The 21765-nt window shown below is 42.5% G+C and overlaps 1 long non-coding RNA gene across 1 annotated transcript; it reads left to right on the plus strand.

The window, feature by feature from the left end:
- The first annotated feature begins 12975 nt into the window (after positions 1-12975).
- On the plus strand, positions 12976-16705 carry LOC108531758 (uncharacterized). The gene is made up of 3 exons (XR_001886268.1): positions 12976-13127; positions 14958-15029; positions 16627-16705. It is a non-coding gene; the product is annotated as an uncharacterized LOC108531758 (long non-coding RNA).
- Positions 16706-21765: the final 5060 nt, after the last annotated feature.

Genomic DNA, 21765 nt, shown 5'->3' on the forward strand with positions numbered 1-21765 from the left:
GACCTTCATCACCTGCATAGTTTGAAAATTGGGATACATACAGAGAAAAATGTTTCTCTGTAGGTTGTCTGTTTACTCTGTTGATAGTTTCTTTTGTTGTGCAGAAGCTCTTTAGTTTAATTAGATCCCATTTGTCAATGTTTGCTTTTGTTGCAATAGCTTTTGGCATCTTCATCATAAAATCTCTGCCCATGCCAATGTGCTGAATGGTATTGTCTAAATTTTCTTCTAGGGTATTGCCTAGGCTTTGGGTTTTACATTTAAGTCTTTAATTCATCTTGAGTTGACTTTCATATATAGCGTAAGGAAGGGGTTCAGTTATCCCTGCACCATTTATTAAATAGGGAATCCTTTCCTGATAGCTTGTTTTTGTCAGGTTTGTTGAAGATCAGATAGGTGTAGATGTGTGGTTTTATTTCTGTTTTCTCTATGCTGCTTTATTGGTCTATGTGTCTGTTCTTGTAACAGTACCATGCTGTTATGGTTACGGTAGCCCTGTAGTATAGTTTGAAGTCGGGTAGCATGATGTCTTCAGCTTTGAAGAACAGTGTTTCTCCACCAATATGTCAGCAATTCACTTCTCCTGGTGGCTCTACTTCCAGTCTCTCTATTGTGAGGGCTTCCTCTGTGTGGCTTATTTCCCTGAGTCCCCCAGGCCTTGTGTGGCAAGTGGGATTCTGCTGCTTGGTGCCCTCACTGAAAACCACTGCCCTATGGGGTCTCACCAGCAGCATCCCCATGGCCACTCCCCATGGAGGTCAGGCCATTTCTGCGTAATCATTTTATAACCATTAATGTACTAGCTACATTCATATATGCTTTCATTACCAGAGCCCTTGCTTTGAGCTGTGACTGTTCAAAGATTTTTGAGAGGCCATGTGGTATAGTGGTCAAATCATAGGACTGAGGGTCAGAAGAGCTGGTTTGAACTGTGGCCCCTTTCTGCCCTCGTTGTGTGCCCTTCTTGAGTCATCAGAATCACAGTTTCAGTTTCCACAGCTGTAAAATGAGGACAACAAGAGCATCTCCCTTGTCTTTCTCAGGGTGGTGGTGAGATCAAACAAGATGGTGCATGGGAAAGTGTTTTGAAAAATTCTATAAAAGATTGGGCTTTTATGAGCACTGTGGACATCCCGGGTTCAGTTCCTGGCTGCCCATCTCCTTCTGGCACAGCTGAAGGTAGGAACCAGGAGTTATAGCATTTCTCACCTTTTGCAACTCATCACCTTCCTGTCTGAGGCTTGCAAACTAGGTTTCATTTACCACTGCTCCTGCACTCCATCACTTAATGGGCAACCTAATTGGAAACCATTTGTCCAAATGTAAATGTTAATCTATAATTGTGGAAACCAAAATAGTCCAAATAATTTTTGGTGACACAATCCACTTTGAAACACTTTCTTTCTGGTGGACCTATGGAGAGCAAACATACCTACCATGCTTCCCTTGTAAGTAATTATCTATTCAAACTTCTTGCTGGCATTTTCTGAAATGTTAATGGAACATTAAATTCCAGTTTATTTCAGAACCCCTGTTCCTGCTAAAAAAGTTTCTCAGGGAAATTTTAAAAATGACAGCTAGACAGATAAATAAAACACAAGAGCAAGCTATTATCTGTACCCAAGTAATTCCCTTCTAAAATGCAAAACACAGACAGGCATAGTGGCTAATGTCTGTTATCCTAGCACTTTAGGAGGCCAAGGCAGACAGATTACTTGAGCCCAGGAGTTCCAGAACAAGCTGGGCAAGTTGGCAAACCCTGTCTCTACAAAAAATGCAAAAATTAGCCAGTCATGGTGGTGCATGCCTGTAGTACCAGTTACTTGGGAGGCTGAGGTGGGAGGATCACCTGAGCCTTGCGGATGTTGAGGTTTGCAGTGAGCCATGATTGTGCCACTGCACTCTAGCCAGGGTAACAAAACAAGAAGCAAGACCATGTCTAAAAATGAAAGAAAGACAGAAAGAAACAAACAAAACACAGACATTATAGCACAAAGAGAGAAATTAAAGTTTTAAAGCATAGTCACAAAAATTGAATTTAGAGATTTTCAGAAACTTGTAGTATTTATTTTCTTCTTCCCAAGATGGAGTCTTGCACTGTCACCCAGGCTAGAGGGCAGTGGCCTGATCTTGGCTCACTGCAACCTCCGCCCCCCAGGTTCAAGCAATTCGCTTGCTCAGCTTCCGGAGTAGCTGGAATTACAGGTGCATGCCACAAAGCCTGGCTGATTTTTGTATTTTTAATAGAGATGGGGTTTCACTATGTTGGCCAGGCTGGTCTCGAACCCTGACCTCGTGATCTACCTGCCTCAGTCTCCCAAAGTGCTGGGATTATAGGCGTGAGCCATCGTGCCCAGCCAACTCATACTATTTCATCTTTGAGAAGCATTCTCCCTATCCCATCTTTGGGTCCATTATACATGCTGAGAATTCCTGCCCTGGAGACAATGGGCCATATTAGAATGTCCAGTCATTTCTTTCTGGGTTATCTTTTTATTTATTTATTTATTTATTTATTTATTTTTATTATACTTTAAGTTCTAGGGTACATGTGCATAACGTGCAGGTTTGTTACATATGTATATTTGTGCCATGTTGGTGTGCTGCACCCATCAACTTGTCAGCACCCATCAATTCATCATTTATATCATGTATAACTCCCCAATGCAATCCCTCCCCCCTCCCCCCTCCCCATGATAGGCCCTGGGTTATCTTTAAGATAGCAGAGAGGATCCTTCAGGAAAGAGGGAGCCTTCACTGCTTGCATCCTCCCTGAAGCCTTCTTGGAGCCTCCTCCCCATGAGAGGCAGGCAGTACTATTTTCTCTTTGCTTCCAAGTGGTACCCATTTCTTTTCCATTGTTCTTTACTCATTTATACAGTACTTAGTTTTTTCATCTGTGTCAATGGACCATGAGCTCCTCAAGGACAGGGACTAGGTCTCATTCACTTTGGCGCATCTAATGACTATTTGTAGGTAGAAGGCATGAAACAAATCATCCAAGGTCACCATCTCAAACCCTCATCAGTCCTTACCAGGATGACTGCAACAGCCTCCTAACTGGTTTTTCTGACATTCCTTTGTCCTTCTCTGAACCATGTTCCTCTAGCAGCCAAGGAAGGCTTTAAGGTAAAAATCAGATTAGTCTTTCCGCTGCTTAATATCTTCTGATGCCCACTCTTGTCCTCACGATCAGTCCCAACTTCTCAGCATGGCTCAGGGGGCTTTTTGTCATCTTGACCTGGCTTAGCTCTCCAGCCTCATCTCTGTCTATTCTCCCCTCAGCTGAAGTTCCAGCCACCAGCAAACTACCATATTTCCCTAAATACATCCTATCTTCTCACATAATAATAGTAACTGATATTATAGAGCACTTGCTATGCTGTATACTTTATAATGGCTCTGTCTGCATCGTTAGTAAACCTCACATAGCCCTGTATCATAGTCATTATTATTATTTTCCCCTTTTACAGCTGAGAAAACTGAGATTTGGTAAAGGAAGGAAACTGCTTCAGGCCAGATAGTTAAAGGCAGCTAAAAGTTATAAACAGGCCTGTGACTGACTCCAGAGTCTGTGATTTTGTCTACCACATTTCATCGAAGAAGAGGTGGTTTTCTTGCTTAAGGAAATTTCATCTAGCTGAGAAGATGTGACTCTACCCAAATAAAGAGAAGTCACTGTATAAGAGTAACCCCAATGCCATGCTGAGAAGTAGGAGCTGAGTTTCTGAGGGATAGTCTGAGAGACGATGATGATCTTCTAGCAGAGAGGTGGTCTAATTCTAGTGTTGGCTGGGTGGGAAAAATAAGAGTGAGTTGAAAGTAAGCAGGGAGAATGGGGAAGTCTGGACCGCCCAGTAAGGATGCATTTGCAAGAGTTCTGATGTGAGACAAAAGTGGAGGCTGTGCAATTGCAAAGAAAAGGACTGGTCCCACAGGCATTAAAAAACCACCTTGGGCTATAATTTGCTCTTTAATGAAACTGCTGATCCTGCTGTTATTCATGTCTGAGGACCTCAGAAGCATTTTAGAGACACCCCCTGGTGGCCATTTGCCACAGCGTGTGGCACTTAAAAAGCCCTCAGTGAGGGTTCAGGAGCCCCAGGTAGGCTTGACTCCTGGTGGAATAGCCTTAGGCAACTCATTGAAGCATTGTGGGTGATTGCCACATCTGTCATGCCAGGTGATCTGCTCATTGTATCCACCAATCAAATTGGAGTTTTGGCTTAGAAATACTGTTTCAGGACTTGGGAGTTCTCACCATGCATCAAGAGCTGTGAGTAACAGTGGGGTCAGGTCTTGCTCCTCCTCTCCCTCAGGATGACACACCCAGTGAGACTGTCACTAATCACTGCTTCTGCAGTGTAAAAACAGTGTGTGTGTGTGTGTGTGTTAAAGACCTCACTTAAAAGCAAGGAGGAGAGACAAGGGCGTTCTGATGAACATCCTAGCATCCTAGCCAAAGCAGAGGTGAGTCAGTTACATAAAAGCCCTGATAGGGCCCCCTCAGTGCTGATCTGAGTCCTGTGCAAACTCAACCTGTTGAAAACAAGCCAGAGGCCTCCAGAACCTTCAGCCAGGAAGAAAGGGAATTAGGATTCAGTCAAAGGGAACCTTAGAAAGAGCACAAAGCAGACACAGAGTAGGACTTAACTATATCCAGTCACAATCAGTCTGAGAAAATTGATTCTTTTTTTAACATTTATTCATTCACTCTGCATTTTATAAGCATCCACTTATTAGGTGGGTTTACTTGACTGTTGAATTGAACAGTTTCTTCTCCATGTGGAGAAGAAACACATCTTGTTCATCACCCTGTCATCAGGGCTACAATCAACAGTGGTGGACGCTCAGATGAATGCTCCGGGGCTGGACCTCAGCCTCTGCTCTTGCTTACTAGGGCTGCTTTAGCCTGGAGGAACAGCCAGAATAAATGACGACTTCTTCCCGTAAACACAAGGTACTGTCTGTTTGTTCATCTGCACACCTTAAGAACTATGTGCTCCCGGCCGGGCGCGGTGGCTCAAGCCTGTAATCCCAGCACTTTGGGAGGCCGAGGCGGGCGGATCACAAGGTCAGGAGATCGAGACCATCCTGGCTAACACGGTGAAACCCCGTCTCTACTAAAAAATACAAAAAAAAAACTAGCCGGGCGAGGTGGCGGGCGCCTGTAGTCCCAGCTACTCGGGAGGCTGAGGCAGGAGAATGGCGTGAACCCAGGAGGCGGAGCTTGCAGTGAGCTGAGATCTGGCCAGTGCACTCCAGCTTGGGTGACAGAGCGAGACTCCGTCTCAAAAAAAAAAAAAAAGAACTATGTGCTCCTAGAAGGAGCACGTTTTCAAATTGGTTGGCTCCAAAAAGGAGTTTTCTAATTGGCACAAACACGTTCTTTATGCCAGAAGTGGCCATAGGTATTATGGGCCTAATGTTATGCTACTCTAGTGCTGTATTTTTTTCAGGTAACGTTTATTCGGCACACGTATACCAGGTGTGATGTTCAGTTGTCCCCAGGTGTTCGGTCCTGCCCCATCACACAAATATGAATAGGGCAAAATACTGACTTTCAGTCCTGTAGGGAGACAGGCATATAACTAAGCAGTTTAAGGTAAGTTTTGACAAATATGCATGCACAGAAAGTAGGGGTACTTCCTATGGTCTGGGTAGTGATGGAAAACTTCCAAAAAGTGACTTCTGGTTAGGTTTGGAAGAATGAGTAGGGTTTAGCCAGGAGAAGTGTGGAGACATGTTGCAGCCCAAGAACGGAGATTTGAGTAGACATAATGAATGTGAGCAAACTACAAGTTTCATAGCTCTGATAGGAACCAGAATGTATACTTTTTTAGACTCAAGTCAGATAAGTCCTTCTCCAGGAAGTCTTCCTGAATCCCTAGAGAAGGAGGGATGTATTCTCTTTTGTTACTGCCCCTGGACCTATTATCAGCTTCTATTATTGTATTTGCCGCATAGCACTGCAAACATTTATAATACGTGTATTTCCCTGTTAGACTGGGAGCTTGTTGAGATCAGAGAGTTAGTGTCTTTTTCATCTTTGTTTAGTAAATTGCACATGCCCTAGAACAGAGTAGGTGCTTACTGCACATTTGCTGAAGTAAATTCAGACATGGAGAATATGAAGAAGGTGTTTTTCCTCCCAGAGCCGAGTTGAGGGACAGATTATCTCTATATTCATTACATTTAGGGGGCCTCCAAAATCTTCCTTGAATTTTTTAATGTAGATCTTTCTACCTAATCATAGAAACATATACATACATGTACATGTGTGTCTTAGATATACACTGGAAGCATTTATATCCAATTTATCAGTGACTTTTTCTGGGGAGAGAGGTGGGAAGTGGGCAGTGGGGGACTATTTTAGGACCACTGGATGTGACTGTTTACAATGTGCACCCTACAATTCAAGAAGACCATTCATTTAGGAGTGAGTCTGTACTTTATAAATTTAAACAACAAAAAATAATCATAAAAGAAAACATCATGAGACTGTCAGTTATTTTTTACTTTCTTTTCAGGGTTTTCTGTATTTCTCCAAAATATCCAAAATGTATGGGCCTGGCTTTCATATTAAAAGCTGTTAAAGTTAGTAAATAGTGGACAATTTAAGAAATATTAAAAGCATAAAGGAGAAAATAAAATGACCCACATTTTACCAGCCCCCAAATCTACAATTAACATTTTACTTAATAAAGTTTGTTTAATATTTTGACTTAAAATATTATATTTTTTCTTTGAGTAATTTCAGATAATACAGAAATATACAAATAAAAAAATTCATTTCATCACTCAGAGATGACCCACTGTTGACACTTTTTGCATTGTCTTGCAGCCTTTTTCAATATTAGTTACAATCATAGCTCCCATTTGGTGAGTGTTTAATTTGAGCCTGGCAATGTGCTAAGTTCTTGCCAGACCTCTCGTTTAAGTCCCACATAAGCCTGTGAGGTGGGAATTGTCAGTCCCACCTCAAAGAAGATACAAACTAAACATTAAGAAACTTGGATCCTCTGCAATGTGAACCTAATGTTGTCTGACTCTAAAGTTAATATTCTTAATGATTACACTTTACTCCTTCATAGTTGCACACGCCCACACACACACACTTGCTGTACACACAGACACACACAAGCTGTGGTCACATTGTGCCTTCCACTTAGTCTTTTTTTTTTTTTTTTTGTATTATATGGTGTGCATCTTATGAGGTCATGTAAAAATACTTTTAGAAATGTTTGGCAATTTTTAAAAGTTATATTCTAAGCAAATCAGTCTTGACTCAATTTTCCATTGACTGCTGGCCTTTGCCGTCAGGCCTCCAGACATACTACATATCCAGTCCTCTGGGCTTTTTACTCCTTTATTCCTGCTTCCTCCTTAAACTGGGAGTAGGAAAAGCTGGGCAAGCTTTACTCATTTGTACTCAAAAGCTGTCGAGAAACTAACTGCCAAAATGCCTGCACTTTATGGCAGTACCTCATATGGGCATTGCTCTGAAGTCTCAAAGCCTTTCTTGCGAATGTGTGTGTGTGTGTGCATGTGTGTGTGTGTGTTTCATGTGAATAACTTTGACTGAGAAGGCATTTTCAAAATGGAGAAATTAATGGACAGGTTAAGCAATCAGGATAGTGTAAAATATTCAGCAAAGATTGCAACAATCATTTAGGACATACAGCACAAAACTTTTAGTAGACTGCAAACTGTTCACAAAAAAGTGGAAGAGATCACTGTGGGTTTTCTCAGCTCTGATATGTTAATCATGTGTATTGTGAATTCCCAGGGGGACCCAGAGTAACTGGTGCTCCCCAAACTTATTTGACTAAGAACCTATTGAAGTGCAGGCAGCTTTCTTGGATAACTAGCATTCTGAAGTACATAGTTTGAGAAATACTAATCTACAGGTTTTCTATATAATGTTAATTCACTAATTTATTTTTATTCAATAGCTAATTAGGTCCTGGCTACTCAAAGTATGGTCTGTGGACCAGTGGTGTCTGCTTCCTCTAGGAGTGCCTTAGAAATACAGAAGCTGTGTTCTACCTCCCCTGTCCTTCCCCACATAGACAGATTTAGAATCTGCATTTTATTAAGATTGACAGGTCGTACACAGGAATAGTAAAGTTAGAGGCAGACACACTGCTGATAAGTACACAAAAGTTGTTAATATAGAAGTCACACAGAGTTCAATTTCATAAAGTGTTTCACACATGTATTTAAGGTAATGTATAATAAACACAGGAAAATGTATTTGGACACCGTGCTTTCTCAAAATGCTGGTCATTTCCTCTGAGGGTATATTCTGGTGTTGGCTCAATAAGGACCTCAAACAACTGTGAGCCCACAGCTTTCTCTGAGTCCTTTTCTTGTCCTTTTAGGAGAGGGTGCAGTCCCATAGCATGTCCACATTTGGAACCGGTATGACATGCAGCCACATCCCATCAGCTAATAGCACTAGGTGGTGAGGCCCCTGGAGAGGGGTTTCAGCTGGGAACACACAGCTAAAGCCCCTTTAATTGCCCACTCAGCTGTCAGGGCTGTAAACACATTTCTTCCCATTCAGAGCCGTTTGCCCCTCTCTGTGACCTCTCATGGCTCTCAGACCCTAGCCACGTGGCCCAGATGGCATAATCTGTCAGGCCGAAGCAGGTGATAGTGGGGCTTGCTGTTAGGTAATCAGTGACTATAATTAGCTGGGGTGGAAGGGATAATGGGACCAACTGCAGGGCTGTGGGGAGGGGGCTGGGGCCAGGGGAAGCCCTGGATGGATGAGAGGGAGCCCAGTAGGAGGGAGGCTTGCTACCTGCCCTCCTTATTTCTCCTTTCCCCTTCCTCCTTCTCCCTCTAGTATTATGTTTTCTAGCACATGGAGTTTGTGTGCTGGAGGCTTCATCATCAATGAGGGAGGTCAGGGTTGAGCACTGGCAATTCAGTAAGTGAGTCGTTTGGCAGCCCTGATCAATTTTATTTCACAGAAGCTGTTCCAGAAATCTATGGTGTTTTGGTAATTAGTTGGCTACAAGGACCTTGTGGGAGCAAGAGTCGGGGTGGGGGTGGTGTGCTGTAGAGGTTTAGAACTTGATTCTGGGGATTCAGACACACTGGCATTCTGCCGTCACCAGCCAGGTGAGCTTAGGTTGGTGTAGCAGCCTCTCTGCGTCTCTTACAATAACAGGTCCCAATGCTCAACTTCTGGGCATGTTGTCAGTGCCAAGTAAACATGGCCATCAACACTTCCTGAAACATGCTTAATCTATAGCAGATACTCTGAAAATATCATTTTATTTCTCCTTTCTTTCTTGATAGGAATGATTTTGTATATGATGTCCATGATATGGAAATAACCAACCAAAAAATTGCTATTAACAGATCTTAGAAGGCGTCTTTGATAACAGGTGAAACTTGGTTATGTTTATCAAAAAGAGGTTGACAGGTGGCTGGCTGCACTGACTCACACCTGCAATCCCAGCACTTTGGGAGGCCAAAGCAGGTGGATTGCTTGAGGTCAGGAGTTCAAGACCAGCTTGACCAACATGATGAAATCCCACTTCTACTAAAAATACAAAAATTAGCTGGGCATGGTGGCACATGCCTATAGTCCCAGCAACTCTGGAGGCTGAGGCAAGGGAATTGCTTGAACCTGGGGATGGAGGTTGTAGTGAGCTGAGATCTCACCACTGCACTCCAGCCTGGGCAACAAAGCAAGACTCTGTCTCAAAGTCTAAAACAAGCAAACAAACAAACAAAAAAGAGGTTGACAGATGAAGTTGGCTTTGTAACTTTTATCAGGAGAACTGTCCCTTCATTTTCTAAATCAAAGTGAAAGAGATAGAGCAATCTATGAGTAAACATTGAAGCCTTGTGTATTTGTCCTGTGGCCACAGATGATGGTTTTCCTGGAACAGAACACGCATTGTGGAGTGCACTGGACACATTGTTGAAACTTGTCCACGTCTGCTTTGTTGAAGGTCTAAACTTCTCCTCTCATCTATCCTCTCCTCCTGCTAGAATTGTTTTCTCCTTTTTCCCCCTCCCTTAATAAAATATATATATAATAAAGAGCTGTAAGCAACTTATATATCCAACTATGAATATATATCTATATATGCTAGATATCTCTCTATATATATCCTATATGTATCTCTATATATATCCTCTCTATATATATCTCTCTATATATCCTATATATATCCCTAGTGATGAAAAAAGATAACAAAAACCACCTATAATTTCAGAAATAACCAGTTAACACTTTGGTTTATATTCTACACCCATCTGGACACAGATATTACTTTTTCATCAAAATGAGTCATATTTGCTCACTTGGTACATGTTTGCCCCTGCCCCCCTTAATATATTCAAACTTATTCTATGTCAATAGGTACATTTCTATAACATCATTTGAAAGTTTTTTGTATAATAGTTTGTTGACTCTTAATGGGCAGAATCGTATCAATCTTTTTTTCCTCACTTTTTTTTCAGTTGAGATAATTCACATACCATAAAATTCACCCCTTTAAAGTGTACAGTTCAGTAGCTTTTAGTGTTTCCACAAAGTTGTGTGATTCTGTTACTGAATTTCAGAACATTTCTTATCCATTTGAGGTCACTCCCTATTCCCTGCCTCCTCCAACCCCTAGCTAATGGTAACTAGAGTACTGTTAAGATGCCATGAGCTATTGAGTCAGCTCTTCATAGTTGGATATGTAAGTTGCTTACAGCTATTTATTATTTCAAACAATACTATAATGATCAGTCTCTACAACTGTGGTCCAATTAGATTATATTTTTGAGCTGTCAAGGTTAACACACACATGTTGTTTAAATTTGGAAAGGAGTGTTACATTTGGGATCATGTGGTTTTGGGAAAATTGAGAATTAAATCTCTAAATCTGCAGAATGTTAAACATTGGAGATTTCCCAAGGAAAATACTCAAAAAGACTTAAAAGATAACAAAAGTGGTCAGTGCAAAATTGCTTTTGCAAATACTACCTGTGGAGTTTGCCAGATGTTTGAAGTTATGAAATTATACTACTCTGCAGTTTTGCAGTAGAGGTTAATTCCTCACTCCACCCCTTGAGTGACAGTCAAAATTGTGTTTTGTGTCCCTCTGAACAGCATGAGGACCTGGTAGAGAGAGGGGTGTGAGGTGGAACCAATTCTGTTTATAATTTTTAGGACTGATTTTGAAAGTTTGACTTTAAAAAATAGATCTTAATCTGATATAAAAAATCTGGTAATTACATTTAAAATCCCTGTATACCTTTGCACACACAGACTGTATTTAAACATTCATTTCAATAACAATTATTATAATACTTCACATGAATTGGAGAGTTATGAGACTATGAGGCCCAGGTGTTATGTATGCTAAGTGTTTCATATTCATTATTTCATTCCACAGCCTTGCAAAATCATCTATTAGATTATTTAAAACATGGATGTCATAAGTTTACACAAAGTAAATGACGGTCAAGTAACAAGCTACTCGTGGTGTCGGTTCGGCATGTCCATTGTTCCTTAGTCATTTATTCCTTCCCAGTGCCTGACTCACTGCCTGCAGTCTGCACCACCCCATCTCTATCCTTACCTGAGAACCACATGAGAAATGTGCAGGGCTGGGCCTTAGTGGAGAGAGCATGGTTTGAATCTTGGTCCTACCACTTCCATGCCACCTTGGGCAAGTTACTTGGCGACTCTGTGGCTCAGTTTCCTCATCTGTACAATGAAGATAAGAGTATCTACTTTAAGCATTTGTGGTGCCAGCTAAATAATTCTATAACATGAAGCTAAGAAGTGTGTAAGCTCTCACTTGCTGTGGCAGGGTTGATCCAGCCTTGAGGTGACAGCACCAAGCCTGTCCCCAGAGATAGTTACAGAAGAGATCTCAGTGATCAGCCATCTCCCCCCATCCTTTTACATTTGGGAAACCTGGGGGCTCCAGAGAGGAAGTGACTGTCAAAAATTGCATTGCTTGTCAGCAGCAGAATCTTTCTAATGATTCTCTGAAGTGATCTGCTTGGTTCCTGTTTGCGTTCCTCTAAAGCAAAGACTGTAGTGGCTTTATAAGCGTCTGAGAGCAGTGCTCTATTTCTGTACTCTTGCTCCCAGGGTTCCCTTATTTAGTCTTTGCTCTAATACACAGCTCAGTGGTTACTGGACTCCCTTGCATTGTCCCAGCACTGGGATTGACTGTGTGTTTAATCCCCACTGACAACCAGGCACTGTGCCCTCAGTACATTCTAACAAATGCCCTGTGAGAGAAACCAACATAGTCATTTTGCAGATGTGGAAACAGAGGCAGAAATAAGAAGCTGTGCCTAAGGTCACCCAGACACAAACTGAAGAAAACTTAGGAAAATTGCATCGTGATCAAGAGCTCTGACCGTGGCAAGTTTCTTAGCCCATTTTTCTCCTTGCTTTCTGTAAAATGGAGTACTAAGAGTATCTGCCCTAAAAGGAGGTAGTAGGGATTATTAATGCTTGTAAAGTGCTTAGAGGAATGCCTGGCACACAGTATGAGCTCGATAAATGTCAGCCTTAAACACAACAAACAAAACCAAACTGCTTCTAAAGTTTGTGTCCTTTCTGCAACTCCCTGACGCCTCACAAGGAATCAGGGAATTGAATTCCTACTTAGAAACTCGGAGCAAGATTAAAGATTGCAAGGCGTTGGAAAGTGTGGCCTAGTTAGAAAGCACACTCACTCACATACACACACACACATAGCTACTTTTAATAGCTGGGAAGAGCCAGAGAAAATCCAATTACAGATGAGTCAATCGATTAAAAAAAAAAGAGGGCAGAATAAATGAAAGAATGTTGGAGAGACACAGAACCAAATTACAACCGGATAATAGAATTAAGGTCTGTAGAACAAACCGGGAGAATAACAAAGGGATACAGGCTGGAGACGCTTTCACAGCTTTGTAATGATTTGATTCTTTCTGAACCCCTAGACTCCAAAGACCGGTTATAGGACCAACGCCCCAAACAAGTGGGTGGATCAGAAACAGCCGGAATTGTGTTTGGCAAATCATAGTTTGTGGAGAAATGAACCACGTGTGGCCTGGGGAAGAAGAGGATTGTGTTTGGGTTAAACAGATGCTCCTAGTTAAGGGTAAGAGTCGCGGGCCCAGATACAAGCCGACTTCGATTAGCAAAGGTATAGCCTTGCTCCAAAATACTGTTTGCTAAGATATTCTTCCTTTGTTTGCAAAGAAACATCTCTCTGTTAAATAGGATTACTCTCTTGCATATACCTAAGCCAAAGCAAAACACATGCACTTTTCATTTTATTTTTCAGGTTGCGGGGACAGCAAGGTGGGGCTGTTAATTTCAGCACCAACCTCTACAGCTGTCTATTATTGGTGGGCTCTAGAATAACATCCGTTTCTATGTATTTATGGAAAGGCGTCCTTAACTAGGCCACATAAAAAGCGAGCGCATCTATAAATAAATTAAGGAGGCTGCAAGGCGCGGGCGGCTGCCCCTCTGCTGCGGCCTCGCAGGCCCTGCCGCGCAGCTGTCGTCTTTGTGCCCGGCTTTGCCCGCTCCATTGTGGACGCGATTACCCCGGCCTGGGGCGGCGCGTGCGGGGGCGGGGCGCACCTTCGCCGCCGAAGGCTGGGGATTGGCTCCAGGGGCTAGGCTGGGCTACTTCGCGACTCGGGCTGGCCTTGCTGGGCTGCGAGGTTCTGGCCTGTGACTTGGCGGGCGCAGGTGACCTGGCGGCGGTCACTTCCTGGGAGCCAGCTGCAGCTACCCGGGCTCAGGGTGGGCTGGACTGACAGATGGTGACGTTGGGGGTGGGCGTAGGGTGGGGCAGGGGGAGGACAGTACAAAACAAGAATAAGAAAATGACTGGATAGACAAGATTAAACAGGTCAAAGCTGGGGTAGGGAGGATACGGATGAGGGAAACTTCTTTCAAAGCTTGAGAGCCCAATCCTTTCTTTCCATCTTAGGTTGGGTGCCCCTCCTGGGCTCCTCCCTCTGGGACAGGCGTGAAGGATCAGAGTTTACTTGCAGGCGGAGATTTAAGATAATAAAGGCAGTACTTTTCACTAGAGAAATGGAGCAAAGAGCTTCTATTTGCTTGGCAATCATTTCTGGGTTTTGTAGGAATCTTGTCTCGAAAAGGATCTCGTTGTGGTCCCTGGACCTGCGCCAACAGTTTCTCCAGTTCAGAAAGCAGACTCGGGACCCGCAGAGCCACCGAGTCAGAACCTGCTGTTTTCTAGGATCTCCTGGAGGTTCCTGGATATACTCCATTTGAAAAAGCTCTGGTCTACAGCACTGATTCTTAACCCTGGCCGAAGTTATGAGTTGAATTGTGTTCCTCAAAATGATGTTGAAGTCCTAATCCGCAGAACCTGTGCGTGTGACCTTATTTGGAAATAGGGTCTTCACAAATGATCAAGTTAAGATGAGGCCATTAGAATGGATGGACCCAAATCCAACGTGACTGTGTTCATATAAAAAGGGGAAATTGAAGCACAGAGACAGATGTGAACACAGGGAGGATCTAAGGTGAAGATGAAGGCAGAGATCAGGGTAATGCATCTTCAAGACAAGGAAAGCCAAAGTCTGATGGGAACCACCAGGTGCTAGGAGTGAGGCGTGGAACAGATTTTCCCTCATGGCCTTCAGAAGGAACCAACCCTATCTGCACTTTGGTTTCCCACTTCTAACTTCCAGAACTGTAAGACAACATATTTCTGTTGTTTAAACCACCTTGTTTGTGATACTTTGTTACAACAGCACTAGCAAACCAATACACCTGGGTACTCCTAAGAATAACCCAGGTTTCTGAGCTCCCATCTGAAATGTTTTCAATCAGAATACCTAGGAGTGGGGCCAATGGAACGGCATTTTCTAAATATCCCTTGGGTGATTCTAAGGTAGTTGGGAGTTTGGGAACCAGTGAGCCTGTCTCCCTTCCTTTGCAGTGTGGTGGAGAAGGAAGAGAGAGCTGAGGCCGACGATGTAAGATCTGCTTTTACTTCTTGCTGCGTGACTGGGTAAGTCATAGCTTCTCTGAGCTTTACAGTGTTCTACCTAAATCCAGATGCTTGCCTTCACCAGCTACCTGGGAAGCTTCTAGTGATGAGGACTCATCACCTGATGGGGCATCCCAATCTATAATGGAAAGTTTGAACTGCTTAGAGAAATCTTTAAATACAGTCAAAACCCGCTGTGATTATCTCCATGATAAAGATGAGGAAACTGATGCCCTGAAAGATTAAGTAACTTGCCCAAGGCCATACAGTCAGTATGGGGCCAACTGTGGATTGAATGCAGGCAGCTGTCAGAATCTATCCTCCTGGCCACTTGTAATACCCAGACTGACAAAAGTTTACAAAGGGCTATCACACTGGTGACTCAAACAAGACTCCTGCCAGCCCTGGGAGATAGAGACCCAGCGTCCATTTCTGACCCTCAAACCTGAATTGTGTGGGTGGTGGTATGAGGCTGGAGGAGGCATCCTGTGAACCATCTAGGCCTCCTGGGCATGGAATTTGCCATGTGTGCAATCTAGAACCTGAATGAGTTGGACGGGGATGCCAGGGTATGAATTTGATTCTTGTGTCAGGGCCTGGACCTGACCCCAACTCCCTCAGTAACCTGGGGCAGTTTGTCTTGCTCTGTGGTCCTCAGTGTTCACACCTGTGAGATGGGGCTAATAGAATCCACCTTTCCTACCTTGTAGCAGTCTTGAGGGGCTCCAGTGAGATCACAGACAGGAATATGCCTTGTGAGTCACAAATATGATCGTTACTACAGCTTCACCTGAGAAGAGAACTTAGCTATTTCCGTGAAAAGACCTCTCCTCACTAGGGCAGCTCTGGCAATTGCTCCTCCTCACCAACCATTTTATTTCTGCTCATTTTCTACCAAGCCATTTCCTTCCAAGCTTGGGCAGAAGTGGGGTTTGGAGAAGGGAATTAGTCAGGGGTGAGGTCTTGTAGGAAGCAGTAAGTTCAGTAATACACTGCCCCAGGACACACCCCTTGATCTCCCAAATCAAAGACAGTGTGCCCCGCTCCCTTCCAGTAGATTATACCTGAGCTGCATTTTTGTTTTCTTTTCTTTATGTTTTTAAGTTCCAGGATACATGTGCAGGACATGCAGATTTGTTACATAGGTAAGCATGTGCTATGGTGACTTGCTACACATGTCAACCCATCACCAAGGTATTAAGCCCCACATGCATTAACTATTTATTCTGACCTGCATTTTATAAGGGTGGGTCTGTCTGTTCCTTCTTTCCCTTAGAAATCTAAATGCCCCTTCATCTCCTCCCCACCTCCATACACCTCCACTAATGGGCAGGGCCTGGTTCACACATCACAGTCTAAAATTCCCAATAGTATTATGATTCCCACCCCCTATTTTCTCATTGATGTTTTTTATTTATTCATTCCTCCAGTATTCCCTTGGTGTTAACTCTGTTCCAGATGCTGTGTGGGTACTAGGAATATCAAGTGGATTAAGATGAGCTCCTTGCTCCAGAAACTCACAAGCAATCTAATGTTAAAGCTGCACATAACTCATATTGGCTCTCAAGGTTGTCTCTGCTTACAGGCCTCACAATAAACCTTCTCCTTTCCCTTGCAGTGTGGTGGAGAAGAAAGAGAGTTGGAGCTGAGGCAGATGATGTAAGATCTGCTCTTACTTCTTGCTGTGTGACCTTGGGTAAGTCATAGCCTCTCTGAGCCTACATATTTTTCTGCAAGTTTAGATCAGCAATAAAGATATAAGATTCAGTGAGAGTTAACTATGAGCCAGCCGCTATTCTAAGTGCTTTACTTATGTCAACAGTTAACAACTTTAGGAGATAAATGTTAATGTCTTTATTTTACACATGAAGCAACTGAGACATAGAGAAGTTAATTAATTTATCAGGATCACAAAACTAATTGCTTGCAGAACCAAGAGTCAAGCCTAGGCTATCTGACTCCAGAACCTAGGTCCCTAACCCTTTGTATTAACCTGCTTCCATAAGCTGCCCATTATTCCAGTTTACCTTAGGGGGTCTGTGAACAGACATAACTACTCTAATGAATACATGAAGAAGGGGGAGGAGGTAGAGGAGGAGGAGGAGCCAGGAAAAGAAGGAGAAACAATTCCTTCTTTGGCAAAGAAGTCTTACATTTCTTTACCAAAGGGTCTTAACATTTTCTCAAAAAATTTTTTTTTCTTATTTTATTGCACATACACAACAAGTCTTCTATAATAGGGAAAAATAAGAGGGAGATGTAGAGGAAATAAAAAGGATGAAGTTTCTCCCATTTTAGGAAGTTTGGGTAAAAAAACATTGAGTGTGCAGGTTGTGTACCAGACATGGTGCTGGATACTCTTGTATGAATAATCTATTATCTATCGATTGATTGAGGGATGATATAATCCTACACACTACAGAGGTATTAATATCCCAATTTTACAGATGAGGACATGGAAGCTTAGAGAGGTGACATGCCTTATTCAGGGACGGTTAGTGGCAGAGCCTGGATTTTACTCAAGAAAATTCTGATTGCCAAGCCAATGTTCTTATATCTCTCTTAGCTCTTGGACAGACAGGAATTCGCAAATCTCCTGTGTAGTTGAAGTTCAGTCTTCTCTCTCCTTCCTTCATTTATTAATAATCTTCAGAGCAATTTCTATGTACTATGAATCCATGGATAATTCAACAAAAGCAATTCCACAATCCCAGCTTTTAGAGAGATGTGTTTGTGTATATATATATAACGTTGTTTATATAAATATATTTATATATATGTGTGTATATATATTTTTTCTTGTATGAAGGCTTGATAATTCCTATATGGGATAAGCTATTGATCTGAAGGAGCCAAAGAAGGCTCTGGTCTTGGATTGAATACTAAATTTTATGTGATGCTACCAAGCCATATCTTTTTTTTTAATATACTTTATTTTGTTAGAGGTGTTTTAGTTTCACAGCAAATTTGAGAGGAAGGTACAGATATTTCCCATATCTCTCCTACCCCCACAAAACCACAGCTTCCTCAATTATTAGCATCCCTCACCAGAGTGATACATTTGCTACAACTGATGCACCTACATTGATGTATCATAATCAACTAAAGTCCATAGTTTACATTAGGGTTTGTTCATATTTTGGCTTTTTAAATCAATAGTTTGTGGGGAACAGGAGGTGTTCGGTTACATGGATAAGTTATTTAGGTGTGATTTCTGAGATTTTGGTGCACCCATCACCCGAGCAGTGTACACTGCACCCCATGTGTAGTCTTTTATTCCTCAACCTCCTCCTACCCTTCCCCGCAAGTCCCCAGAATTCATTATATTATTCTTGTGCCTTTGCATCCTCATAGCTTAGGGAGCCATAGTTTTTAATTATTATATAATTTTATCTTCTGTAACATACAAGATTTACCCGAGGGATCCCTACTTCAAATAAGAACTCTGGTGCCCGAAGTAGAGGCTTATTCTATCTCTCTCCGCCTCACTTCTGGTTTGTTAGAATCTGGATTTGAGTGCTGCTTCCTGTGCCAAGCTGACTTGATTTGTACGACCCAAAGGTCAGGGCAGCAAAGCCAGGGGAGCTGTTTCTTTCTAACTTCAAGAACTCATGGGACTAGGTACATTAAAAACAGGGTTATTCCCAGTTCTCTTTGTTGCTTAAACAGATTAGCTTTTCAGTAGTATGTTCTGTGCTAGTAGTTCTAAGCTATCACAGGTAACAAGATCATAATTAAAATGATGTGTGTGAAGTTAATGTTGGTGAAAAAACGCATGTAAAGCTGTACATTGCAAGAATGGCCAAAATCAAAGGCATTTTTTTTTTCCCCTTTTGCAAGGGAGGCATGTATACATTCAACTAAACTCAAATAAACATGCTCATAGAAAACCGAAAGCCCAAGATATGTACACTTCCTTAAAAAGGAGGAGATTAAAGGAAAATGGTACCTATTTAATCCCTATATTGTGCCAGGCAGTTAGACTCTTTCACTGGACTATCTCCTTTAATCCTCCCAACAACTCTGAAATGAATGTATTATTATAAAGTAGGCATGGAATTATTTGAGGTGATGCAAATAAGATACCAAGTCGAGTGTCTGGAACATAGTAATTGTTCAAGAATGTGTTGCTTAATGTCCACAGAGATTCAACGACTTGCCTATGATCATACATCTAAGGAGAGGCAGAACAGGGATCCCATGCAGACAGATTTGGTCCCAAGATCACTCTTACACTCATGGTGCTACCATGGCACATTTTTTGCAGGAAAGACAAAAGACAACCTTTGATTTATTATTTTTTAAATGACCTGAAATTTGAATTCCCCAGGGCCAGTCTTGTCTCTGGCCTTTTTTGTTAGTTTTTCCCTGATTCTCTAGTTATCCACTCTAATTAATAAGAGACCACCATATAGTCCCCTTTATAGCCCCTTTCCCAGCTCAAAGTCTGAAAGGAAACATGAGAACTCAGAAGACACTGGAAGACATCACTATTACGGGCCTTTCTCAAGTCCCATACTAGTGAGTCCTTCTCTCCATTGTGACTCACACCCCATCACCCTTCCTCCTCCCAGGACAAACAGGGTTATGACTCACTGTGGCTTCTGACAGCCTTAAAGAACCATGAACTCGAGCCCAACCCTTGAAGGTCAAGGAGTACTATCATTCTTTAAGCCACACTATTCTGCACATGCTTTTTCCTTTAGCCAAGGGGAACTCCATGCCTCTGTGGATTTTTCCCTTTAGACTAATATATTTCTTCTTGGTTCCACCCTGAGAGGACTGTCAGTCAAGGGGGGCATTTTTGGGTTTGAGGTAAGCTTACAAAAGCTGCAGGGCAGAGGCCTTAGGTGAATTCTGGGGATTTACAAAAGAATCAGACTGGGGAAGCCAAGTCTTCTGTGAAGTGAAGCTTATCAGGAATAATTCTAGCAAAAGCAAGGACCCCTCAGTGCTGTGTCATTACGGGCCTCTGGGCCTGTGGCTTCATGGGTGGGAGATAATTAGCAGACAGCTCATCCTGGAGGAAAGCAGAGAATGAGCCTTGGAACTAGTTCCCTTGCCTCCAGTTTGGCTTCCCTCCAGCTTGCCCCATTATCATGTCATGCTCACGCTAAAGATCTTTAATGCTTCCCTTTCATCTCTATTTAACAAGGGGAAGAATATTTTTATAGCTTAAATGGAAAGGAAACAAGAAACACACCTCTTCTACTATGCCTCCCTGCTTTACCTGAACAACTGCTCCTGGTTCTCCAAGGCTCAGCTCCGCTGTTGCCTCTTCTGACTTGCCAAGTGGGGCTAGGTGCCTGCTCTGTGCATTTGCTACACACTTTGAACTCCTTCTAGCCTAGCCCTAATGTACTGTACTTTGGTTTTGCATTTAGTCGTCTAGCTTCCCAACCATGCCATGAGCTCCTCAATGGACAGGGCCTTGTTAGCTCTAGCGGCATAGTAGGCATCAAAATGGTGGGCGCTGTAGCAAGGTGGTTGAGAAACTTATCTGTGTCTCATTCAATGCCACAGAGTTACTGGAAATGAAGGAAAGGCGTTCCTTCCTCTTCTAGCAAAGTTAACAAGTCTATATTACGGAGATCTGAATTTTCTGTACTCTTCATGAAAGTAGTAGCCTTTTGAGTTTCGAAGATGGAAAAATAAAAGAAATAGGCAAGCCTCTCCCAAACTCAGTTCTAATCCCACAACATTTTTCTTTCTTGCTTGAAGGTACAGACCCATTGAGGTATAGTCTAAAGTAGAGAGGGAGTTCTTCAAGATTTGAAGACAGTGGAGGCATAATCAGTGAGTGGGTTGGATCTTCAGGGACTGGGTCAAGGGCATGGTTGTGGGAGTGTTCAGTGAGGTGCTCCAGCTGGAAGATGGGTTCCTAGAAGGAGGTGCCTTCATGGGGGCCTAGGAGGGCTGAGTACTGAGTGTGGTGGTCTCAGGAACCCTGTGGCTGAGCTGGTACAGAGGAAGGGGAGCTACTAGCATAACCACTCATTTTTTGGTGGTCTATGACAACTGAGCAAGGACTTACATATAGCAGTAGCACTAGGGATGGAAAATGAATGCTGAGGCTGTTGTGTCCTTACTGTACCACTCTCTGTTTACCATTTTCCTGACCTGGTAAACTCTAGCATACTTACATGACCCAAATGAAAGAGACAGATTCCAAAATGAAAGGAAAAAAAAAGGACTAAAGCTTTCTTGGAGTGCTTTTGCATGGCAAAGAAGCCTTGTGAACAAAGAAAGCAGATCACTAGCCTACGAAATAAGTCAGCTGGAATGAGAAAGGTTTCAATCCAGTAAGCATATGCCATTGGCCCTCTGTATCTGTCGGTTCTGCATTTGTGGATTCAACCAACTGTGGATCAAAAACATTTGAAAAAATAAAGTATGGTTGTGTCTGTACAAACTTTTTTTTCCTTGACATTATTTCCTAAACAATGCAATATAATTATTTACATAGAATTTACATTGTATTAAGTAATATAAGCAAGCTAGTAACTCAAGTATATAGGAGAATGCATAAGTTATGTGCAAATACGATGCCACTTTGTATAAGGAACTTCAGCATCTGTGAATTTTGATATCCACTGGGGATCCTGGAACCAATCCCCCACAGTTACAGAGGGGTGACTGTATAGGCTACACTGGCTCTAGGGTAGGAGCTGGGTATCATGATGGACAAGTCATAGACCCCTCTTGGTGCTGCTCCTTTGCAGCCTATCGTGTAGACCAGATGGCTACATTATCAGGA

Source organism: Rhinopithecus bieti, unplaced genomic scaffold, assembly GCF_001698545.2.
Source record: "Rhinopithecus bieti isolate Rb0 unplaced genomic scaffold, ASM169854v2 scaffold_9237, whole genome shotgun sequence".
In the NCBI taxonomy this organism is placed as follows: domain Eukaryota; kingdom Metazoa; phylum Chordata; class Mammalia; order Primates; family Cercopithecidae; genus Rhinopithecus; species Rhinopithecus bieti.